This window comes from Peromyscus eremicus, chromosome 5 (assembly GCF_949786415.1).
Source record: "Peromyscus eremicus chromosome 5, PerEre_H2_v1, whole genome shotgun sequence".
NCBI classification, from domain to species: domain Eukaryota; kingdom Metazoa; phylum Chordata; class Mammalia; order Rodentia; family Cricetidae; genus Peromyscus; species Peromyscus eremicus.
The window spans coordinates 94946876-94974178 of NC_081420.1; positions in this window are offsets into that span (position 1 = coordinate 94946876).

Here is a 27303-nt window from a genome sequence, read left to right on the forward strand (position 1 = left end):
TCTCATCCCCAGATTACAAATTTACCTTCCAGTTCCAAACTGTATATAGACACAGTGTTTTACACATTTTGTTGTCATGATAAAAAGAGACTAATACAGAACTATTGAGGCTTTCCTACTTCCTCCATTGTTTAATGAAATATTTAAAAAGTCATGAAATTGCATGCTTGCTTGTGCTGTGTAATCATGAGATATATAACCCAGCAAAACAATATGAACACACAAAAAACTGCTATGGAATATTACAGGTGTTTTAATATTTTTTTTGAAAACTGGATCATAGGGAACAAATAAAGAGTAACACAGAAGCCAGCGTGTCCTTACCTGGCGCCTGTAGTTGACAGGAATAACTGAATAACTCCTCTTAGGAATAGCTGAGTCACTGCAACGCTGCAGCATGCACACCAGGCAGCCATCACAGTGTCATCCAGAGGTGTCCTCAGGATGAGTCCTGCTCACTAACTCTCTCTAGTATACTCTATAAGCATAATAATGCATAAAGGCAACAGCTAGTGAGGGAAAATACTCCATATGACCAGACTGTCTTTAAGAAAATATTCCTCAAATGAATTGTCATTATGATCCTTAAGGAAAGCCGAAAAATAAATGGCATACTAAAACTCTTTATTAGATATATTGTTATATAACAAAACAGAAGGTAATTATGAATGAGTGAGGACTCGGTAAATGCATATTACTGAAATAAGGAATTTAAATTGCATGTAAGTTTATAACCAATGTAGGATAAGCATTTAATATTCCATGATATAAAGTAAATTTCTAACTATTGCCAATTTTATTTATTTTATTTCTCAAGTCCTGAAAACAATTCTTGCAAAATATATTCTGATGAACAAATTCAGAACACAGCATATTTATCTAGTCATTAGATGTGGACAAGGCTAAAAACAGAGAGCCAGTAAAACTAAGTAAGATAAATAATATACTTATCTTCAAACAAAGAATCCCAGAATATTGGTGCAAACAACACCTGAAAGGATTATCTTATGCCAGCCCCTTCCACTGTTATTTATTTTATTTTAAATAAAATAAAGAGCATTAATTTTCTGCTTCATACTGATACCTACCCTCTACCACTTAAATCTTTCTTATACATATAAGAAATATATGTTATTATTTATGAACATTACATAAAAATAATACATATATTTTTGGAAATCACCTGAGATTCTTTTAAGATCAGGACAACACACAAATTATTCTTCTTTTATGTCGTTGCCTGTTAAAACAAGGCTGAGATGGATCAACCGGCTTCAACCACGTGCACTAACTAGAAAGGCAGAAATCAGGGGGAGCCCTGGAGGCCCAGCTCTTTGTAATTCTGTCTTTTGTTTATTTGAGCATGTCAGTCAACAGGAAACTGTAGCCAATTAATAATGCATAGAAACTTTTCATGTACAAAACAAAGCCACCAATCATACAAAATATTATGTTTTAGTAGAGAATATGTGATCTGCATAAGTCAAGATGTGTATTCAAATGAAGCCTAATTATAAAAGGAACGTCCTTAAAGGTGACTGCATTGGAGCCTATTTTGATAAAATGTACTAATAAATGACATAGATGGCTAGGGAAATAGGGCTAGTATCATATAACTTATATCAATTATATGTGAATAAGTACTAAGGCAAGTATTACAATACACACTGAAAATGGATGGAGATTTTCTATGATGGTTTTCCCCTAGATTATATTCCTTTGATCATTCATTTTTGAGGCTAATACATATTTCAATGAAAAAAATGGTATTTTATTCAGACACATTTTAAAAACAATTTGCTTTGAAAACATTACGCATGTAGTACCGTCCTGTGTTCAAGGCGTCTTGTGTCAGACCTGCTCAAGGAGAGGTAGTCAGTCGGTGACTGTGAACCATTTTGTAAACAGATCTCAAAATGCATCAGGTTCCCTTTGAGTTCTGTTCACAAGATTTACTTGCATGACATTGTTCATGTCTATCATTGGTTCCATTTCTACCATAATGTGGCACCCCAAAACTATGCAAGAAATAAGGGTGGTGTGTGTGTCTGTGTCTCTGTGTAAATTTAAGTGGAACTTCAAGGCAGAATCTTCACTTTGCCTGATAGTACCTTGGATTTCAGCTTTCATTGCATACCTGATAGAAATTTCTTAAAGTTGTATCAGGTCCTGTAAGAGACTGTGGGGACTCCTGAAATACTGTGTTACTACTGTTTACCTGCTAAATGCCAAACAGGTATGTTAACACAATCCATTGCTTGTAGTGGGTTGTCAGTTGCATCCTTTAAAAAACTCAGAATATTAGTTTCAAGCTTGTTCTTCACAGAAATACTCTTCGATAATTAACAATTACATTTTTGTTTTGCTTTGGTTTTAAAGATAGGGCTTCGCTATGAAGCCCAAGGTGCTTTTGAAACACTCAATCCCCCTGTCTCTACCTCCTGTGTGCTGGAGTTTGAGGCATGTACCACCACATCTGGTTAAACAACTACTTAAAAATAAGAACAAAAACAACATTATCCATATCTTTAAGAAAATCTGAGGTAGTGACTTAATAAATCAGCTTTAAGGGCTGATCAAATTCAAGAAAAGCATCAAGAGTTCTGTCAGCTAAAAGAAGCAATGGCCTGGGAGGTAATGTGCTTGTTGCATAGATATGAGGAACTGAATTTGAACCGCCAGGAGCAACAGTGCATGCCTATAATCAGAGCTGGAAGGAGAAGACAGGGAGTTCCTAGAGGCTTGTTGGATAGCCTGTCTAGCCAATTGGCAAGATCCAGGTTCAGTGAAAGACTTTGTCTCAAAAATAAATAAATAAATAAATAAATAAAATAAGGTGGTAAAGAATTAAGGAAGACACCTGACACTGACCTCTATCCTCCACAAGCATAGACATGCATGTCTACACACATACATGTGCACACACACACACACACACACACACACACAAATACACATACACACTTTGAAATTCTGCCACTATGTTTAGCAGGTGGTATTTACTAAATACAAGCAATATTTTATTTCTCTGAACATAATTTAACACCACTGTTCTAGTTTCATTGACCATTATTTAAAATATACCCAATGTGTATATATATATATGTATATGTATATGTATATGTATATGTATATGTATATATAGGGTATATTATATATATATACATATATTTGCAGACTATCCTGAGTGAAGACTGATCTACTGTACACATCAATGAGAGCAGGGTTTTTTAGAGTGAGCAGATTTGCAATCCATCACTTCAGTTATACTACGTCATCAGTAATTAATGCTACATCATAGACTTTTAAGTCACGCTCCATATAATTAAACTAGTTCAACTCTATGGAGACTTACCATAGGAAGTTACTTTATTACTGATTAGAGCTATTGACTGACACAATAGGAGACTGAGATGAAAGGAGCTTATGTGTGGACTGTGGAAGAAAGCAGCCATCAGACTCGTAAGTTAGAGTAAGGCAGTTAAAATTAGATAAGGCCGCATTATATCTTTCTCATTTGCCATGGGAATTTTCAAATGTGCAATTACCACATGTAATTTTAGCAATTATATGAGACTTTATAGATGTAGAATATTTACATTATCCTAGAACATTATAGTGTGTGTCCCAACTGATTTTGCTGTTTTTCAAGGTAATCTCAAGCTAATCAAATAGCTAAATATTCACTTTTAAAGGTTTAGTTCTTTCTCTAGAGACATGAGATGGCTTATTTAAGCTCATAACATTTTGAAAACCCACTTTATAGGGATCTAAATTGTGAGTAATTGTGTGTATATACCTGTGAGTTAAACTTCTATCAAGTCCATCCTCAGGACATTAACCTTTTATATCAGCATAGATTACACTTGCATTTCCCGGAGTTTATAAGAGTCATTTATATTTAATGAACTTTCACCTGTTTTGTTTAAATCTTTTGTGCTTGTCAAACTTATGTGTTCTAGTATGCTTTGCATGGATTCAATAGATATGTCTACATCAATGATCATGACACTTGAGTTTATAGGTATTCTAGCATCTTCATTTCTGACCAGTATCTCTTTATTTCTCTATCTAGGCTATGTATTTAGGGGAGTATCTCCAGGAAAGCATCGGGCATTTTTTTCTTACTCCTTAATTTAGGGGAAAGTATAGAATAATTCATTAGTGAGCTTGTGGTTAGCCACAAGTTAGGTGTCTGTGTCTGTTTACAGATCAATTGATCGATTGCTTGTTGTAAATATGAGTTGAGTTGTGGATGCTAGTTGAGCAGTCTCTGAAAGAGTCTGACTTTGTATCTGATGCTGAAGATAGGAGTCAATAGGATACGCAGTAAAAACGAAGTGATCAACGTGAAGTGTAACCTACTAACACGAGCTGCTACCATGAGAAAAGAATCTACTGCAACCTGTGAAGGTTTGGGGTTTTTCCCAGTCTTGATGGTGTGTATATCCCATAGGAGAAGCTGATACCATTCATTACAAAGCTAAACACACATTTGAGACAGGCATCAATGAATCTGATGGGGAATTCAGTGAAGGCAAGGGGTATGAAGCAATTGCAGGTTTGGCTAGCTGCTGTCCCTTCTAATGATGTAAGCCACTAGAGCAACAAGCTAAGGTGGCATTTTTTTAGCACTGACCTCCAAGTCTCTGGCATAGATGTCTCTTATAAACCCACAATAGCTAGAAATAGAGGAAAAAGAATTAGGAAATATTGCATGGTCCAGCCAACTTGGCATATTATGAAGCATCTACACTTGTAATTGTTAATGTGCTTAGACATTTTATCATATATATATATATATGTGTTGATTTTTGTCACATGAATTTTGTCTTAAAATACCATGATGTAAATTATCTTGGGGGTGCTTTGTTTTGTTTGTTTATTATGTTTTGAACAGGGTCTCTCATGTAGCCAAGGCTAGTCTCTATCTTACTAAGTAGCTAAGGATGACCTGGAATTTCTGAAAATCATTTCTTCACCTCTTCAATTCTGAGATTACAGATGTACAAAACAAACAAGCAAACAAGCAAACAAACAAACCCACCTGCTTTGTGCATTGCTGGAGATCAAGCCCAGGTTTCCTGAATGCTAGGCAAGCTCTCTACCAAATTAGCTGCATCCCCAACCTTATGTCTTCATTGTTGCATTTTAATGATAAATTGTGCTGAAAGATTTTTGCATGTTAAGACAATTTTGGTCTTCTTAAATATTGTGCACTTAATCATGGTGTGTTATAGTAATATAAATATGGATTTGGTTTGGAAATATTCAGTGATTTTTGCTTTACTATTTATTCATAAAGGATGTAAAAGGTTTACTTTCTTTATTCTTTTTCTTTACATTTATTTATTTATTGTTTGTGTGCATGGGTGTGTGTATTATGGGTTTATGTGTGTAGATACATATGCCATGGTTTGTGTATAGAGATCAGAGAACAATTTGTAGAACTCAGTTCTCTCCTTCCTCATGTGGGTCCCAGAGATTGAGATCAGGTCACCAGGCTTGGTGGCAAGCACATTTACCCACTGAGCCTCCCTTTGGACCACAGTTTTACCTTTTAAAAATTCCTTTTTAAAAATTTTACTTTTTAAATTTTAAAAATTTACTTTTTAAAAATTTTAAAAATTATGTTTTAACTAAAGGTCAGAGTTTATGTAAATTTTCAGTCTTTCTCAGATGCACTATGGAATTCTCTAATTCATCCATCTGACCAGAATTTAGTATGTGAAAGGTTTTAGCTATAAATTTATTCACCGTTTTTGTTTGTGGCAGACCTTGTATGCCCTTTGCTACACAGCACATAATTGGGTCCACTTTTCTCCAAAGGATATATATGTTTTAATTTCCTAAAACTGATCAGTAAATTCAGCAAGGTGGAAGAATATAAGATAAAACTAAATATTATTTTTCAGAGGGGCTAGAGAGTTGATTCAACCGATCACCCTCATCCATGCCAGACAGCCCATAGCTACTTCTAACTCTAGCTCTAGGGGGATCTGACACTGTTGACCTCTCAACTCACATGCACACTGCCCTCATGCACATATACATGGATTTAAAAATGAAATCTTTAGGGGCTGGAGAGATGGCTTAGCAGTTAAGAGCACCAGCTGCTCTTCCAAAGGATCCCAATTCAATTCCCAGGAACCACATGGCAGCTTACATCTTCCTGTCACCCCAGTTCCAGGGGATCCAACACCCTCACACAGACATACAAACAGACAAAACCACAATTCACATAAAAAATGAAATCTTTAAAAATTACTTTTCTATATCTTAGATGAGCATGTGGATATGTGCATACCCACACATAGACAGACATGCATATACATAATTAGAGATTAAGAATTAAATAGAAAATAAAAGGGTTAGTCCCAAAATGGAACATACTGAGGAGCGATTTGTACTGACCTGAAATGGAAAATTCCCCTACTGGCCTTGGCCCAACCCAGCCCTCCTCACATTTTGTTTATATTTCTCAAGAATAATTACAGAATTTGTTACACATGAAATATTCTGAGATAAGAGGAAATTGGATGGAACAGCTTTCCCCTAGAATGGGGTATCCCTTAGAACTGTGGCTCAATGGCCATTCCACCCCCCAGGTATGAAACCCAGAGCAGGCTTCTTTACAAAGTCTCTTAATTATAGTCCAAGTAATAAATATGAAGTTGATTTCATCTACCCACAGCACATTTCCTGAATTTTGGATATGAGCTATGCTAAACCCTAGGTTTCTCTTGTTCTTTGCTGCCTATCTATAAGTAATAAACATACCTCAGGTGACTTGCATGTGCGTTATATGTCTCATCTGACTCACATGCCTTAGTAGCCAATGCGTAGTGAACCCAGTTCATAAGAATATACCAAGAACCCTAAGGACTAGGCATGGCAGCACACACCTGTAATCCCAGCATTTGGGAGGAGGAGGCAAGAGGACCAGAAGTTCAAGGTCACTTTCAGCTATATATCCAGCTCAAGACCAGCGTGGGACACATGAGGCTCCATATCAAAAGAAGGGAAGGAGGAAAAACAAGAATAGGAGGAGGAGGAAGAGGAGAAGGAAAAGGAAGAGGGAGGAAGCTGAAGTAGGGGAGAGGAAGAGGAAGACAGAAACGGAGGAGGAAGGAGAGGAAGAAAGACCTTGAGAAGACAATTTTTTTTTTTCTGGAGCTGAGGACCGAACCCAGGGCCTTGCACTTGCTAGGCAAGCGCTGTACCACTGAGCTAAATCCTCAACCCGAGAAGACACTTTTAAGTGTTCAGTTAGCCTGAAAAAATAAGAACCAATGGGGGACACTGTCCAGTGTTAGAGCACTTGCACTGCATGTTCAAGGCCAGCACCCACCACCTCAAAAGTTTTCAACTTCATGAGTCATCAGATAATGCAAATTAAAATTAAAATACATTGCATATGCGTGTCTACCTGATTGACAGAAGAATAGGAAAAAGTGTTGGCAAGTTTATGAAGAAAGCCAAACCACTACACTGCTGAGCATCAACTGTAGAGGGCAAAGGAACCGTGAACAAACAATTAACTAAATTACTTCCCAATTATTAAATATTATCAAGTCGGAAAAATCAATCTCTCCTCTTATAAGGTAAGGGAGAAGTCATTTACCTCTGGAGTGGAGTGTTTACAAGGGTCAAAGTGGAGCCTTCTGGAATGTTGGTGATGTTTGATTCTTGGTGTAGATGTTAATTATACAAATGGAGTTAGTTTGTAACTATATGTCTGTGTGTGTATGTATAGGGCCTGCCTGTTCTTTTTCTGTAAACATTCTATCTCCATAAGATGTTTTCAAAGGCAACTTAAAAAATTTAGACCATGGTTTTAAAAGACATTTATCAATAATTATATGTAAAATGAAAACAATTTCAAATATGTGAAAATTAAAATATCTTTCTTCACCTACAGGATGTCATGAGTTATTTCAGCTGTCTCTAGTCAGCTCAGTGTGTTCTGATAACATCAAAGTTCCTTCCCTTCAGGTCTCTACTATCCTAAGATCTAACTTTAAATAGCTGAGTGGTGTTCTTATATATTAGGTGAGGGCTAGAGAAACTCCTGTCTTCCTAGTTGTGCTTTGTTCTCTCTTTTATCAAATTATGGCAGAGTTCTCTTTGATTGCCTTTGCTAAAAATTCCTGCAGCCACTTCCAAGCACCGCCTCACTTCTAGCACAGACAGTATCCTCTGATTTATTTCCCAGCTCAATAGACATGAGTTAGTCTCTTATGAGTTTTCCGACTTTATTGAAGTTTTTCAAATAATCGAGGGAGTTTGAAGAATGGTGCAGAAAAAGTAATCTTAAAGTTGTATCAGGAAGCATTTGTTCTTAAAGTCCATCAGATATATCTCTAAAAAGCAGTTTTAGGTTCACAACGAATTTGAGGGAATGATGCAGAGACTTTCCATAGACTATCTGCCCCTAAGCATACATTTCACCTTCCACCCCTTCAAAAACATACTCTAGCACGGAAGGTGCATTGCAAAGAATTTAAATTGACACCACTATCAACTGACGTTCATAGCCTACATTAAGGTTTTTTTTAGTAATGTATAATCTGTGGATATGTGTAAATGTGTACTGACATTACACACGTAAACACACACACATTGTACTGCTTTCTTTCTTCCTTTCTTTTTTATTTCTTTCATTCCTTCTTTTTCTTTCTTTCTTTCTTTCTTTCTTCTTTCCTCCCTTCCTCTCTCTCTCTCTCTCTCTCTCTCTCTCTCTCTCTCTCTCTCTCTCTCTTTTCTATCAACTTGACACAATGTGTAGTCATCTGGGAAGACTTAGACTCTCAGTACAGGAATTGCCTCTATCAGATTGTCCTGTGAGCATGTCTGTGGGGCATTTTCCTAACTAATGATAATTATGAGAATGCTCAGACCACTGTGGGTAGTACTGTCCTTGGGCAGATAATCCTGAGTTATGTGTGTATGGTGGTTGTGGGGGTGGGTTAGGACATGGCTAACTGAGACAACCAGGATGGCTAACTGAGACAACCAGGAGGGACAAGCCAGAAAGAGGCAATCATCCTTCCTGTCCTAAGTCAGTTCTTGCATCCAGGTTCCTTCTTGAGTTCCTGCCTTGACTTCCTTTCATGATGGACTTTAAGCTGTACACTGAAATAAATCCTTTCTTCCCTCAAGTTATGTTTTGTAACGATGTTTATCACAGTAATACAAATTGAACTAAGATTCCTGGGAACCTGCAGGCCACTCCAACCAGGGAAGCAGGTAGGCTAATTGCACAGCTTCATGAGCTGGGCAGCAGACTACCTGCTGCAGCCTCCCTTCCCCAGGCCCCCATCAACAGTGGATCACACAAATCTTCCCCTCCAAGCTTTCTTCCCATGATTCATTGCTTTATCCCAGCCCCCAACTCCAGCAGGCATTCCCTGGGAACCCACAGGCTGCTTCTGCCAGGGAAGCAGGTAGTCTAACTGTGGATCTTCAGTGCTCCCTCCTGTCTTCCTAATTTAATCCCCCAGTCTCAACCTCTATCTCTGTAGCAGACCACCTGTTGTGTCCTCTCCTTCTCCTCTGCCCCCATCTCCAGCTCCTGCAGCCTTCCTCCACACTCATCCTGTTATACCAGACCCCAACTCAAGCAGACTTTCTCTGAGAACCTGCAAGTCTAGCCTGACAGGGAAGCAAATAGGCCAGCCAAACAGGTAATCAAGCATCAGATTTTCACTCTCTGTCCTCTCCTCCATATCCAATCTCTCAGTCTCATCCACAGCTCTGTAGCTAGCAGACTACTTGCGGTGGCCTCTCCTCATTCTCTGCCCCCATTCCCAGGGGACAAAGCAGATCCTGGTGCCCTGCTTTCCCCCCTCCTGTGGACTCCCTCAGATCTTCTTATTCTAACTCTATTCCGAGTGTCAGCTCCCACTACCCATGAACATCTTACTTAGAACCTACAATGGTCACACCTATCAGGGTATCAGAAGAATTTCCTACCAGACACCACACAGGCACCACACTCTCCTAAGAACCAGAGAAAGTAACAGTTCAAGAACTGAAAGTACAAATAGAATCAATAAAGAAAACTCAAACTGAGGGAACCTGGAAATGAAAAATTTAGGAACTCAAACAGGAAGCTCATAGGCAAGTTTCACGAACAGAATACTAGAGATGGAAGAGAGACTCTCAGGCATAGAAGACATGATAAAAGAAATAGATACTTCGGTTGAATATACCTCAACATAATAACGGTAGTTTATAGTAAGTCTGTAACCAACAACAACTTAAATGGAGAGAAACTCAAAGCAATTCCACTACAATTAGGAACAGGACAAGGCTGTCCACTCTCTATATACCTACTTAATATAGTGCTTGAAGTCTTATCTAGAGCAATAATACAACCGAAGGAAATCAAGGGGATACAAATTGGAAAGGAAGAAGTCAAAATCTTTTCATTGGCATATGATATGACAGTATACATAACTGACCCTAAAAATCCCACCAGGGAACTCCTACAGCTGATAAACACTTTCAGCATTTAGCTAGATACAAAATTAACTCACACAAATAAGTAGTCCTCCTACATACAACGACAAATGAACTGAGAATGAAAATCTGGAAGCAACACCATTCATAATAGCCTCAAATAATATAAAATATCTTGAGGTACTAACTGAAAAGCTTCTGTACAGCAAAGGACACCATTATTCTGACTAAGCAGCAGCCTACAGAATGGGAAAAATATTTACCCACTACACATCCAATAGAGGGCTAATGTACAAAATATATAGAGAACTCAAAAAACTAGATACCAATTAAACAAATAACCCAATTTAAAATGGGGTACAGATCTAAACAGATAAGTATCAAAACAGGTGAGAAATAAATGTTCGACATCCTTTGAATAGTCGTCAGGGAAATGCAAATTAAAATTACTTTGAGACTTCATCTTATATCCATCAGAATGGCTAAGATCAATAAACAAGTGAAAATGCATGCTAGTGAGGATGTGAACTAATAAGAGTACTCCTCTATTGCTGGTAGATAAGTGAGCAGACTCTATGGAAATCAGTACACTGTTTCCTCCGAAAGATTGGAATTTATCTACCTCAGGATTCAACTATACTACTCAGCATTGTAGAAAAGGCCCCTCTTTGCTCATATATTTGAATGCTTGGTCATTAGTGAGTGGCACTACTTGACAGGGATTAGGAGTGTGGCCTTATTGGAGTAGGTGTGTTTTTGTTGGAGGAAGTATGTCATGGGGGTAGTGGTGGGGGTGGTTAGGCCACAAGGCTTCAAAAGCTCAAGCCAGACTCAGTCTCTCTCACTTTCTGCTGCCTGTAGATATAGAAAGAGAACTTTCAACTTCTCCAGCAACATGTCTGCTTGCTTGCTGCCACTCGCCGCCAAAATGACAATGAACTAAACGTCTGAAACTGTAAGCAAGCGCCAGGAAAATGCTTTCTTTTATAAGAATTGCCTTGGTCATGGCATCTATTTACAGCAGTAGAACACTGTCTAAGACACAGGCATATACCCAAATGATGCTTCATCCTACCACAAGGACACTTGCTCAACCATGGTCATTGCTGCTCTATTCATAGTATCCAGAAATTAGAAACAACCTAGATGTCCCGCAACAGCAGAATGAATAAACAAACTGTGGTAGATTTACAGAATGGAGAATTACTCAGCTTTTACTAAAATAAAGTCAGAACATTTATAAGTAAATGGATACAACTAGAAAAAAAAAATTCATCCTGGGTGACGTATCCTCAAATCCAGAAAGACAAATATGGTATGTATTCTGTTACCTGTGTTACATGTGGCTATTAGCTGTTCAGTCAATGATAACCAAGTTCAATCTGTAGAACCATAGAAGGTAGGTTTAGAGTCAGGGATTGGAAATGGACAGATGGATCTTCTAAGAAAGAGAAATATAATAAATAGTTATGGATGGATGGGAGGTGAGGGCTAGAATGGGAGGATCAAGTAGAGATGGTAAGGGAAGAGGGAGAAAAGGTCCATTTGAGGATATATATATATATATATATATATATATATATATATATTATATATACACGAAATATGTAATATAAATATTAATGTAAACAAAATAGGCAAATACTGGGGGAAATAAAGCCTCAACTGGTCATCTCTTGTCAACAGATGAAGTTTCTAGTATGGAGACTTGGTTACATCTAATTGAGACATCCCATGGGAATCCCCAGACAACCTAGACTGTTGCCAAGACTGTTGCATAAATTGCTCTCCATAAACTGACAACAAGACCCCATTGTCAAAACCAACACCTGTACAACTCATTGAACATGGAGAAGTTGATCTGGTGCCTCCATACAGCCTTCACCCCCTACGTTCTATCATCTTTGGTACAGGAAGGTGCTCTGCACACTACTAAAAAAGAAACATAAACACCAAGCCAGCCACAACTCCTTTGTGTTCCTGCCAAAGAAAAGGCACAAGAAACAGAGACCCACCTGTCCACACACTCAGGAATCACATAAAAACACTAAACTGGGAGTCATAATATATATGTGAAGGACCCCTGGGGTGAAAAGAAAGAATATATATGAAAAAAAAGAAAAAGAAAATTAAAAAAAAAACTTGACACAACATTATTAGGCAAGAAACCTCCAAAGATGCCATTGATTGGCCAACGACGCCTGAGTATGGAGTCTACACTTAAGAGTAGTTTGTTTTCATCCATTTCTCTGTCATTGGGACATCCCTGTGTCTTTCTTGGGGTCCTATTTACTAGGTAGCCTCCCTGGAGTTGTGAGTTGCAGTCTGGTTATTTTTTGCTTTACATCTAGTATCCACTTATGAGTGAGTACATACCATGTTTGTCTTTCTGAATCTGGGTTACCTCACTCAGGATGATTTTTTTAAATTACATCCATGGAACTGGACCAGGCCCTATGGATAAGTGAGACAGTTGATTAGTTTGAACTGTTTGAAAGGCCCCCAGGCAGTGGAGCCAGGACCTGTTCTTGGTGGATGGGCTGGCTTTTTGGAGCCTGGGGCCTATGTTGGGACACTTTGCTCAGCCTTGGTGTAGGGAGGAGGAGACTGGACCTGCCTCAGCTGTGTCTACCAGGCTGGACTAACTTCCCAGGGGAGACCTTGCCTTGGAGGAGGTGGGAATGGGGGGTGGATTGGGGTGGGGAGGGCTGGAGGGTGGGAGGAAGGAGCATGGGGGAAATCCGTGGCTGATATGTGAAATTAAGTTAATTATAAAATAAAAATATTTAAAAAAGAGTAGTTTGCCCCCCCCCCAGTTAGACTCCCTTGGAGAAAACTAAATTCTCATTTAGAGTGAACAACTAGTATTTGACTTAAGATGCACTCCAAGAGATGAAACCCATGCCCAACCCATGCTTAGGTGACCAAGAACCTGAGACTAGATAGCTCAGGGGGAAAACCAAATACTACTGTTCTAAAATCATATAAACAACAACAGCAGTGTATCAATAAAGTGACTCCTACCAGCATTCTGCTATACTCATAAATCAGTGCCTCACTCAGCCATTACTAGAGAAGCTTCCTCCTGCAGCAGATGGGAATAAACACAGAAACCCACAGCAAGACAAATGAAGAGTGTGAAAAACCTTGGAACACTCAGCAACTCAACCCTAAATGGGATGTCTACAACAGACCCCACCCTCTCAGGGCTTAGGGACCGTGTTGAAGAAGAGGCAGAAAGAGTTATGAGCCAGAAGAGATAAAAGCACCAAGGAAACAAGGCCCTCTAAGTCAAGATGATCACTGTACATACAAAGTCACAGAGACTGAAGCATCATGCACAGAGCCTGTATGGGTCTGCACAGATTGGGGTCCTAGAGCTGAAAGGACAAGTAGACACATGTTCCCATCTCTAACCCAGAAGCTATCTCCAGTTGATAACCACTTGCAAATGAGAATGTAGTTTTCTCCAAGGGAGTCTAACTGGGGAACAAAAAGCTACTTGTAAGTGTATACTACATGCCCAGGCAGGGATGGCCAGCCAGTCAACAGCATCTTTGGAGGTTCCTTGTCTCACAATGTAGTGTCAAAGCTTTTTTTTAAATTTAATTTTCTTTTACTTTTCTTTTCAATATATATTCTTTCTTTTCACCCTTGAGATCCTTAACATATATATTATGGCTTCCAGTGTAGTGCTTTTATGGGATTCCTGAGTGTGCAAATGAGGGGATGTCTGGATAACTGTTTCTTGTGCCTTCTCTTAGGCCTGCATTTTTCCTCCTGTTTTTTTTGTCCAATTCTAATGTGTTAGCTTTGCCTTTACAATATTATACTATATTATAATAATTATTGTATTATATTATATTCCTGTGGAAATCTGTTTTCTTTCTTTTTTTTTAGATTTTTTTTAATTCATTTTATATACCAACCACACATCCTCCTCTCATCCTTCCTCCTGCTCCCCCCACCCCCGCCTTTCCCTCCCCTAACCCACCCCTCATCCCCTCCTCCAAAAGGGTAAGTCCTCCCATGTAGGGACAGCAAAGCCTGGTACATTCAGCTGAGACAGGACCAAGCCCCTCCTCCCTGCATCAAGGGTGAGTAAGGTGTCTCACCACAGGCAAGGAGATACAGAAAGCCAGCTCGTGCACCAGGGATAGATCCTGATCCCACTGCCTGGAGCCCCTCAGACAGACCCAGGTACTCAACTGTCTCCTGTGTGCCATGCATCCGGTTTGTTTTCTAATAAGAGACAGAACGAGGGTGGATCTGGACAAGAGAAGAAGCACTGGGATGAATAGAGGGAAGGGAAGTCTTAATCAGGAAATATTACATGAGGGGAAAAGTCAGTTATCAATAAAAAGAAAAAGAAGAAAGCAAACTCAAACTAGGACACACACAGAGTATATGTACATATATACTATACTATAATGGAATATATATATATATATATATATATATATATATATATATATATATATATACACACACACACACACACACATAGTATATTTAGTACATAGTATAGTATCATACAGAGCTGTTTAACACCCCAAGTCCCGTGTTTCCAGAAAACATGGAGTTGGGTCTTATTTTTTGACCTATTACAGGCCCTTTCAATTCTTGGATTTAGACCAATGCTGTCCAAAGTAGTTATTTCTACACCCTCTTTATAACTCTTTTCTGTCTGTTGCTATTCTTTTCTTTATGATTTGTCTCCCAGTCTCTCAGTGCCCTGGGGCTTTAAAAGAGCACTTTATATAAGCCACTCTCCCCTTTCTTAGCATGTTTTGTTTCCTGTTTTTGAGTTGTCCTTGAGTAAACAATGTACATTTACTACTAATTCCTCAGGATAACAAAATAATCTTCCTCCTCACTGCACACTCTTGTATTATGGCCATCATTCTTTGCATTTCTATATATGGATGTATACATATTGGCTTTTGGAGACAGGGTTTCTCTGTGTAGTTTTGGTGCCTGTCCTGGATCTTGCTTTGTAGACCAGGCTGGCCTCAAACTCACAGAGATCTGCTTGGCTCTGCCCCCTGAGTGCTGGGATTAAAGGTGTGTGCCACCACCGCCTGGCCATTTTTTTTTTTATCTATATTTATGGAGGATATCTAATCAAACACGTTGATTAAGCATATTTGGTGCTACTCTAACTTTGAGCAAGCTATTGTTTGTTAGATCAACAGAGTGAGAATAGGAAGTATTTATCTTCATTTATGCCTCCTGTGCTTTCTTTCTTTGTATAGACCTGAGCTTCTGACCCATCTCACTTCCCATTTTACTGAAAAGAATCTCCCACAGTCCTTATAAAGCAGACTTACAGGCACCAAGCTCCTTTATCATTTGTTTTTCTGAGAAAGCTCTCCTCCTCCACTTTCAAGGTAATTTCCTGGGTAAAGAATTCTTTGTTATTGCTTCATCCCTCAGAACTGTAAATGTTTTCTTCTACTCATTTTTTTTTTCCGAGACAGGGTTTCTCTGTGTAGCTTTGCACCATTCCTGGAACTCACTTGGTAGCCCAGGCTGGCCTTGAACTCACATAGATCCACCTGTCTCTGCCTCCCGAGTGCTGGGATTAAAGGCGTGCGCCACCACCGCCCAGCTTCTACTCATTTCTTGCATGTATTTTTTTAAAAGTGACATATAATTCCTTTGTTCCTCAATAGATAAGATCTTCTCCTTTTCTCTGATTTACTTGAAAATGTTTTTCTTTATCTTTGATACTTTTGAAGTTTGAATATGCATATCTGTATGTCTCTTTGGAATATCCAAAAGGTACTTTCTAAGCCTCTTGGACCTGTGATGTTTCATTTCATTAATTGTGGGAAACTGTCAATCATTATTCAAATATTCTGATCTTTCTCTCTTTCTTCACTTTTTTGGGCTGCTATTATTATACACTACATCTTCTGTTGCTGTCCAACAGTTCTTGGATATTCTGGCAGACTGGAAACCAGAACTTCCCTGACTACTTTTTCTAAGTGGGTATTTGGAAAAACTCCAGAGCCTGTAAGTACCGAAAAAAAGTTCTGAGTCCGTGCTCTGACCACCAATGAAACTGAAAGGCAACCAAAGCAAACTGGCCCAACTCCACTTTGTGTTGAGTCTGAAGAGCAACTTCCTTTTGTACCTTCATCACCTCCTTCACCCAAGCCATCCCCACAATTGCATCAATTCCCATTACAGTGAATATATTTGGTACGAGGAAGAGGACCCAGGGAACCCCATAACAAGAAATCTTTCTAACAGAAAATGATTCACATGGATCCTAATTGTAAGTATCTTGAAAAAAATAAATTCTTCAATTAGTTCTGTTCAGATAGTTTAGAACTTATTTTTATCCAAAACTATTAGTTGACTGGTTGATTTTTTTATATTAAAAATCTATTACATGGCCAGGCGGTGGTGGCGCATGCCTTTAATCCCAGCACTCGGGAGGCAGAGCCAGGCGGATCTCTGTGAGTTCGAGGCCAGCCTGGACTACCAAGTGAGTCCCAGGAAAGGCGCAAAGCTACACAGAGAAACCCTGTCTCGAAAAACCAAAAAAAAAAAAAATCTATTACATGAAGTATTTAAAATGGTAAAATCTAAACAGTCTATAGAGCATTCAAGGAAGTATGGGATTTCCATATTCATAAAATACATTACAATATCTTATTCCCCTTGTCCTGTCAGTGAGGGAGTTAAAGAAAATGAAAGTTCACTTAAAACACAATTAGAAATAAGAATATTTGTTCTGTTAGTCAAGAAAGAAATGTCTAAATATGATTGCTAAATTATGTATAAGACTGTCTGTCTAAAGTGTAATAAATTATATTATCAATATTTGCTGGTTAACCTCTAGCTTGAAAGGGCTATAAACTACATACACATTCATCAGTTGTGGATTGTTAGTCAAATACACCACAGCCACAAAGTTACATCCCTTGGAGCCTAAGAGGAGAGTGGATGAGGAGACAGTCAGTAGAGGCTCTGTGGAGGCTCTGACATCTATAGCCAGCATTGCCTCTCTCTGTCTAGATGAAGCCTTACAGGTCACCTTGTTTTCTGCACAAGGATGGTTTTATTTATTTTTATTTTTTATGTTTTGGCAAGGTGTGTGTGTGTGTGTGTGTGTGTGTGTGTGTGTGTGTGTGTGTGGTGAATGCAGTTCAGAGGAAAGAAGCAATAGCCCCCCTCCTCTGCCCATCCTTGCTATAGTTTTATTTATAATACACAACCGAGACAGGCTCAGTATAGCATACTAAAATAATTTCTTAGGTAAGAAATCAAGATATAGCAGGCCCAGAAGACCTTCATTTATCTTTCAACTAGTAAATTTCATCAGTATGTTTAAAGGAGGTCAGAACTCCTGAGGTGTCCTCAAGGAAGATAAAAACAGTTCTAGACCCATCACTAACCCTATCTTCCCCATGAGTACCACAAACAGCACCTTTAGGAATATCATAGTGTTTGTTTCTTGTGCTGGTAAATAATACATTTTTATAGGCAAAACCATGACTTCCATATAAATATAAAAAGAACACATGCTCCAAACATATCTAATTCATTTATTAACTAGTAAATCAGAGACTGGAGATGTGGTTTAATGGTTAAGGGTATTGGCTGGTTTTCCAGAGGATCAGGGTTCAATTTCCAGCAGCCACATGGTAGCTCACAACCATCTGTAACTCCAGGTCCAGGAGATCCAATGTTCTCTCCTGTCATCTGTGGGCACCAGGCATAAGTACAAACATGCAAGCAAAACACTCATATACATTAAAAACTATGTCTAACCTAAAAAATAGTAAATTAGTTGAATATTTAATAGGTTTCAACTTCAAATAACAAATTCATCTTTATGCAATAAGAAATGTGGGAAAAAATTAATATTAAATGCTCAGCTGGTCAACATTAACAAAACAAAAATAAGCTGCTTTTCACAAGACTATATTCATAAGAATTTTTTGGGAAATATACATTATAGTTCTTAACAACTCTTGGAGTTACAAAGTGGCTCAAAAACAATGAGTTAGGAAACCTGCAAGAATAGGATACCCAAAATCCCAGTATTCTCTTCTATGAATGTGTGAGCATACCAAAATGTCTTATAGTCCTTCCTGGCTATGAACATTTTCCTTAGACATTTACCTAGAAATAAATTTGCTAGATCAAAGCTTTTGGATGCTCTGGTTTACTGGGAATCATCAGATGTATTCCTGGAGTGATTATGTTGATAGGCACACTCACCACCTTGTAGAAATCATTCCATGTTCTTGAAAAACACTTATGCTAGGATGTACAATGAAGAGATTCTTTAGCTTTAATCAGTCTATTTGGAGCTGGAAAGATGGCTTGGTGTTTGAGAGCCTTGGCTGCTCTTGCCAAGGACCTTGGTTTGATTCCCAGCACCCACATGGCAGTTCACAACTATCTATCACTCCAGTTCCAGGGAATCAGAGGCCCTCTTCAGGCCTCCATAGGCACTGAACACACATGATATGCAGACATACATGTAGGCAAAGCACCTATACATATAAAATAAAAGTAACTGAACTTTATAAAAGTAAACAGTATCTTAATGGATTTGGCACACTCTAAATGTGCAGAGGGCTGGTTAGTGATACAATAAATAATTACCTATGATCTTTACCTCCAACTTCCAGTACAGAGCCGTGAAGTCTTTGTAATTTGTTAGATGATAGGAGTCTGGGTTTTATAACAATGATGTGACTCATTGTAGGCTCCCTACAGAGTTTCAACTAGACATGGAAGTTGGGCACCAAAAAAAGACCAACCACATAATTAAAATGTCAGAACATTGGGCCAGTATGGTCTCAGAAAAAGGAAAGGGTTTAAAAATCAGTGAGGGAGGGGGCTGAAGAAGTGGTTCAGCAGTTACCAGCATGCACTGCTTTTGCAGAGGAATGACGTTCAGCTTCTGGTTTGGTTTCTCACAATGGCTTGTAACTACAGCTCCTTGGAATGTGGTGCCTTTTTCTAGATTCTGCAGGCACCCCTACTCATGCACATACTCACAAATATACATCATTAAAAATAATTTCAAGGCCAGCCTGGTGTACAGAGTGAGTCCCAAGACAGCCAAGGATACACAGAGGAATCCTGTCTCAATAAATCTCAAAAAAGTCAATCACTATTCATTATGTAGCCAGTGATAAAAAAAAAAAAGTAACTCATGCCTTCATAACTGTGATATTCTGGATTGTGACTGTCACTCAAGCCCTAGGTCAAAGAAGAATTAAACCAATAGGCTCTTAGTACATTCTTAATTGTTTTTGAAGTCTTGACCCAGAGTGATGCTATCTGAAGCTTTTAAGCAATAGAAACAAAGAGGATTTCTTTGGGCAATTTGGAGCACATTCTCAAAGGGAATTTTGGGATCTTAACCCTGCTCCTTGCTTTCTTTTACTTCCTGTCCATGAAGTGAATTTTTTTAAACAGACTCTCACTACAACATACTGGCCTTTGCACAGACACCAAACAAAAGGCATTGTCTACTCATGGCCTGGACCCTCTATAACTAAGAGCCCAAATAAACCTTTTCTCTTTGTAAGTTAATTGTCTTAAGCATTTATAACAGTAACAGCAACATAAATAAGGGAATGATTTAACACATTATTGTACAAGAAGGATGCCATGCCCCACCTCCAGGGGAGACAATAGGGAGTGTCTACCCTCTCTATAGACCATATGGTCTATTTATAATTCATAATAAAACTTAATAACAACTATAATATGCTTCAGCATGTCTATGGACTATACTGTCTATGTATACTTCATACTAAAACCTAATCATAATTATAACATGCTTCAGAAAGTAACATGATGTTATTCTTAGAAATCATTGAAACTGAAGTTAATAGGAACCTGTATATTGGTAGATAGTTGGAATTATAGCTGGCCTGGGCATACAGCTTGAGGATAGTGTCTGAAATAAAGTCAGTCTTAAGGACAGACCCCACATGGCAGATCCCTTAAACCTCCAACTCCTGGCACTAACTTGGGTAACTGATGTCACCACTGGATGGCAGTATAATCAGGTAGAGTTAGGACTGAAACCCAACACTATCTTAAATATGTACTATTAGTTAACTTAATATGCAAAAAATGTAAAGATATGAAGCTAGTAGTAAAGAAAGAAGAGATACAAATTAATGCAAATAAATTTCCAGGTAGAGAAATAAACAGAACCACAGCCAACATTAGAACAAACACGAGAGAAAGCCTTGAAGAAAAGAGAAGATACAAAAACTTCACCTTTTTGTGAATATGTGGGAGACTTTGAAATAAGTTTAACTGTCACTCAAGAGATGATACTGATAGAAAAACCCTGGTCAACTGACAAACTGAATGAATAATAAATGATTGAAACAAAGCAACCAAATTAAGTACAAATGTATTACCTACAACACAAGGTAGAAGTTGGTAAATTATTATTGGAGTTAAAGTTTTTATTACCCATCATGGATGATTAGACTAGAAATATTCAACTTTTATTATTTTACATAGTTAAATATTACTCATTAAAACCAATCTATAGATTATAAGCTGTGACTATGATTATAGGGAAATAAGTAATATAAGAAGCAAACACAAACTCAAAGAGGAAATTAGGTAATTGTGGAACATAAAATATGCCCACCACCAAAACTTTGTAAGTAATTGACATAATCAAGATATTTATTCCTTTGAGTCAGAAAACTACAAAACATCTCGTTTATGTATAGTCTCCTAAATCACTGAAGGAACTCTCTGAGATAAATTTAGTTTTTAAGTTAGTCTAAAGTTTTTAGACAATGTCTCTTTTTCCTCTAGTGGTCTTAACATTTCAATCTTGGTTTTAAAAGCCTACTTACTATTGGTTCTTTTAAAAGCTTCTTGGAAGTTCTTTGAGTGTGGGAAGATGTAAATAAACAATGAACGAGCTTGCAGGGTTCAGAATAATGATGAATTATTCTTTTTAAGAATTCAAAAATGAAGGAGTTTAAAGAAAGAAACACATAAGTGTGGGAGAGGGAGGGTTACTTAAAAGTTAACTGCAAAGTTTCAAATACACAAAGTGGATTTTTAAGACATGTGATACAATTTCTGTGTCTTGATTCTGTTTCTAGACATTCATAATCCAAAGACTCAGGAGTGTGTCCTTGCCTGACAGGATCCACATTTTCTCATTGATCAGAAGTTAACATCACACTGGTTGTTCATGGAAGTCTGTGTTTTTGTTCCCATTGGAAAATTCTATAATTAAATGAAACCTCTTTTATTTTTGACCATAAATATCATATCTTCTAATAAGGTTCAGATGCCTGAAATCAAAGAAATTTTTAGTGAAAACATATCTTTCCAAGAGTACAGACTTCTAAAAAGATTGTTAACACATAACTAGTGTTTTGTTTGTATGTTTTGTTTTGTTTTTATCAAAATCTTCCCTTACGTGTGTGTGTGTGTGTGTGTGTGTGTGTGTGTGTGTGTGTGTGTGTGCTCTATGATCACACAAGTGTGGGTGCACAAAGCCAGAAAAGAACATCAGGGGTCCTGCTTAATCACTCTCCTGTTTTCCCCTTGAGACAGTCTCACATTGAACCTGGAGCAAGTGGTGCCTGGCAAGCTACAGAAATTCTCTTGTCTCTGTTCATCTCCACTCCCAGTAGTGAGTTCATAGGCATGCATGGCCATGTGTAGCTTTTTAACCTGGGTGCTGAGGATATAGACTCAGGTTCTCAAGCTTGCAAAGCAAACACCCTTACATACTAAGGCATCTCCCCAGGCCCCCCTTTTTTTCCAATCGTTTATTCTGTTCATTAAGGCTGGAAAAATGTTTCTGAATCTCCAGTATGCAGAAAAATGCTTGGTTATATCAAATGTGTCAAATATATCTGTTGAACAAGTAAATGCACAGGTTCTAGTCTGAGTCTCATACTCAGTCATTGAGTAGATTGCCCTAGAATTATAAATGCTGAGAGTACGAGCCCCTCACAGCCAAGTGGACGCTTCTCACCACAAGAACAGATTCCAGAAAGTCCTGAGTATGCTACATGAACCCAACTCTGTATCAGAGGGCTGCATCTGACCTTCAAAAATGATGCCCTCTAGCACAGTTTCAAAATGTCAAAGAAAATTGACTGTCGAACTCCTGACCCAGCCAGTGGTCTCCATGGAAGGATTAATACCAGGAGAGAATGTGAAGCAGTAACTTGGAGTACAACTGCGTCTCACTATCACAGACACGAGGAAGGTTCTGGCTGGTGATTTAGAAATCCCACCCGTAGCCCTTAATAGAGAAAAGCTTTCAATATTCATCCCAAGTGTAAAAAAAAAAATCTGAAGAAACTAGCCCTAGGCACTTACAAGCACTCATGGTTAAAACAGTACTTTCCAACCTTAGACTGACATTTTAGCTTCACTTCCTAGAACTCTCTAGTTGCTGAAAAATAGAATCAGGGAAATCTCTCTTAGGCTTTGGGTGCCTGGTTAGAGCATGTGGCTTTAATCCTTGTTCACACAGAGGGTCTAGGAAGTTCTGACCACTGGAAGAAGAGGAAGAAGAGGTACAATAGGGAAACACTGAACCATAACCAGAGAGTAAAGTGGAACCAAATGAGAGCCACACTGCTCAACCTATATGGCGTTCAGTCTTGTTCCAAGCCCACCATTGACTGAAAAAGGCTCCCTAACCCCTGAGTATATACTGTCTGCCTTTTCTGTTTGTCCTGTGCCTTTTACATTTTCTTTTATAAGAAGAAAGTTCACCTTCATTTTCAGGCAGGTACACCATTTCTGAATAATTAAAGACATCTAAATATATCGTAGAAGCTTCATTGTTTGAGGATTCTGGCCAACTAGTCACAAGTCCAATATCAAACTCAAGAAAAAGGAGCCTCTCAATACTGGCAAAGCCAGAATCGCCCTGGGCAGAGTTGAGCAGACAAGGGAGCGTTTTCTCAAGGTGACTGTAGAAGGGGAGGAAGCCAGAAACCAGCCAGACTGAAATCCACTCCACTGGAGCAAAGGGAAGGAGAACGGCTTACGTGCTGGGGTGAGGGAGAAAGACAGGTAGTCTTATTTGTTTCCTGGCTTTATTTAAAGTGAAAGCATGCTTTTCTTGCAATAGGTGGTAACTGTGCGACTAGAAGCAAAATATGTGTGAAAGTCAGGCTCCAGCCCTCCCCATGGAAGCTGGGAGGAAAGGAAGCTATTTCCCTTGGGATTGGCATTCAGGGAGACAGCTGAAAACACTGTTAAAAGGCCATCTCAAAAACTTTATAATTACAATTTTTTTAAAGCTGATACTGCAAGAAAATGGAGGTCAAGGTGCTAGAGACTGGGAGAAAAAAATAAGTGAAATTTAGTCAAGCTGAGGATATTATGATTGTCTTAGTCCATGTATTTAAGTGAGCTGTGTAATGAAGTCCTGCAGAGAAAGAGAACCAACAAGTCCGTGTGCGTGTGCGCGCACACGCATGTATTTATCTCTAGATCTGTCACTATTGATCTACATAAAGCTAGAAACAGGTTAATATATATATGTATGTATGTATATATGTATGTATATATGTATATATATGATATAGATGTAGATTATAATTGTTCAGACTAGCAAGTCTGAAATTTATAGACCAAGTTGATTGGTCTGGAGACTAGGGAAGGACTGAAGTTGCCATGTAAGTCAGAGGAAGAAAGTATGCCAGCAGGATCTCTGTCGAGATCTCAGCCTCTGGGTCTTTGACTGATTGGATAATGCCCACTTGTATTAGGAGAAAAACTGATAGACCCTGAAGGTTAGGGTTGAATCTGAAGCGCACCCTCGAACACACACACTCAAGTGGTGACTGTCAACATGTTCTCCAGTGCCTTGCTGTCTGGGGGCTGCAGAACAGTTAGAACCGTCAGAACCGTTAGAAGGCGGGCGACTGTTGAGGAGGCAAGTCATTAGAGACAGGCGTTGGAAGGTTATGTACCCTAGTCTCTGCTTCGGCACTCTTCTGGTCTACCATGATGTGAACAGCCTCTGCTGCGGGCTCTCGACACCGGGACTGAGTGTTTCTGCTCTGTGGTCCCCATCGTGGTGAAACCTGTAAAATCATGAGCCCTGAGGAGTCCTTCTTAAGTTGTTTGTAGGAATTGTGGGCAAGGGCTTCAGAAGTAGCCAATATATTGGCACAGACAGGGTTCTATTCTGTTTTTGTAGCTTCAGAAAAGTAGAAAGAATTGTAATTTTTTTCCTGGATAATCAAGCTTCCTTTGAAATATATGAATACCAGACAAGCACCCCGAGGCAAAGATGCCTCATGTTTGGAGAAAGGGATCCAGTTTGTACTTTCCACAGGCCCAGAGGTAAAGAGTGTCTGACCTTCTGATGATAAGCAGGCATTATTTCAGGAACTGCGGGGGACTGGCACACAATCAAAGAGGCAGGAGACTTGCAATTTACATTTGCTCTGTGATACGGGCGAAATTGAGATGTGGAAATGCAGCTTTTCTCAGAGTCCGTCTACACAGAGAAAACTACAGCCCATGATAAGAATTAGATGTCATTAGCCTTAGAAATGACAACTTTAGATATTGTGTGGTGCTTAGCTCTTTGGGAGAGTAGAAACTAGAAGAATAAAATAGAAAAGTGCACTCAAGCACTAAATAGACATGTGAAGAAAGCTTCTGGTGGATGAAGTTATTATTCACCTGATATGTACCATCTCTCAGATCCTTGGATGCACCTTGAAATGCAAATTGCTCTGTCCTAGATAGTGAGTTTTTTTCTGTATGTGAGGCCTGAAGATAACTTTGGTTCTCATTCTGGGGCCTTTATTTTAACCTTACAAAGTCTCTTATATAGAGAATTGCTGTAACTTGTCTCTGCAGTTTCTTTTTCCTAAGAACTTACCATGCCCCGCTATTCAGCTCTAAAGACTCTACTGAAGGTCTTCTAACACTAAATTCAACAAATCAAGGACAGAAGTTTACAGAATCTTCTTTACTAACTATTTAATCCTTTCTCAAAAAAAAAAAATCCACATTGTAATGTTGAATTAGCCCACATCCCATTTTCCTACGGTATGCCCTTCCTATCCTTTATTCTTGCCAAACATTGTCTTGCTTTGATAAATATTGTATTCTTTGGGACTGGGGAGATGTTTCAGTGGGTAACGTGCTTGTCACACGGGGTGATGACTTGATCTCAGGTCCCCAGAGCCCATGTGAAGTCTGGAGTGGTGGCAGTTTCTGTCATCCTAGAGCTCCTTAGGGAGGTTGAAGGAGGAAAAAGAAGAATTCCTGAAGCTTACAGGGTGGCTTGCTAGAAAACACAGCTGCAAACAAAGAGATCCTTTCTCAATGGAGGTGGAAGGTGAGCATCAACACCTGAGGTTGTCTTCCGACCACCACGCACATGGTGTGTTATTTGTGCACCTTTACTCACAGTACCATGTGCACACACACACAAATATCATAAACACACAGATGGTGTGTGTGTGTGTGTGTGATTGTTCTTAAAACTCACAAAATTGAGAGTTTGATCTCAAACTTTACTATATCTATAAAATCCATTTTCCTCAATAAGGCTGCATGTACACATCCCTGCATTTAGCATGTAGACACATATTTTCAATGCAAATATCTTTCAATTCACAATAGAATTCATGGAAATTGATATTTTTGATCAGTTCCTAGTCACTTAACCTTGAAAATCCACTGTTTTTAATTTTTTTTAAATCTTTAGTTTTTAAAATTGTCAAACTATATCAACTTTTAAGCCTCCATATTGTATGAACATAATGAATGTGCCCACAAATCTCTTAGATATTGACTTCTATAGATGAACTGAAAATTGAAAAGGTTTAATAATGTCAAAAAAATCAAGGGTAGTTTATGACTTCAGAGTAGAAAGAGGAAATCCAAACAAACCCTCTTCCCAAGTGAAGATACATAATTTCACAAAGCAACAAAGAACATTGGTCTAGAAGCCACATCACAAAAAAAATACAGTATGGTTAATTTCTGTGAATTTCAAACATATATACATTACTTACTGTGATTTGAATCCACTTTGTTTCCACCTGAACTCTTGTGGAGGCATGGTCCTGAATAATTCTGCCATGTTGGGAGGAGGACCTAGTGCAGCTGAAGGAACAGAGTTCTCAGAAGCCTATCACTGCACTCACAGAAGAACTGTCACTCACAGGGACTTCGTTAGCTACCAGAAGAGCAGGTTGTTATAACACGAGGCTTCCCTTCATGTTCTGTCTCTTGCTCATGTGCCCAGTTGCCTTTCTGATTCTTACCATGCGTCAAAGCAGCATAAGGTCATTGCCAAAAGTCAAGCAGATGCCATCACTCTTCTCTTGGACAATCTGACTAGTAAGCCAGTATTAACTCACTTCCCCCTTTCCCGTTTTGAACCTCTTATCTTTACCAAGTACCCAGTCTCAGATATTTTATTATGGTAACAGGAAATGGACTAGGACATGAAGAATATGCATATATTAGAAAGCTGAAGAAAACATGATAATGACTAAAAGTATCAATGAGGGCAGGGGAGGTGACTCAGTACTTTCCTTGCAAGCATGGGGACCTGAGTTCAATTCCCAGAGCTGGGCATGCTGGTGCACATTTATAAATCCAAAATGGTGACACAGGAGGGAGAGCCAGGTGGATCTTTAGCTCACTAGCCAGCTACCCTTGCCTACTTAGCGAAGCTCCAGGCCAATATGGGACCATACTGGGGAGAGTGCCAAAGAAATGACACTGGAGGTTATCTTTGACCTCCACATGCACATACACAAATGTACCCCATACACATGAATTCACACACATACACACACACACGCACACACA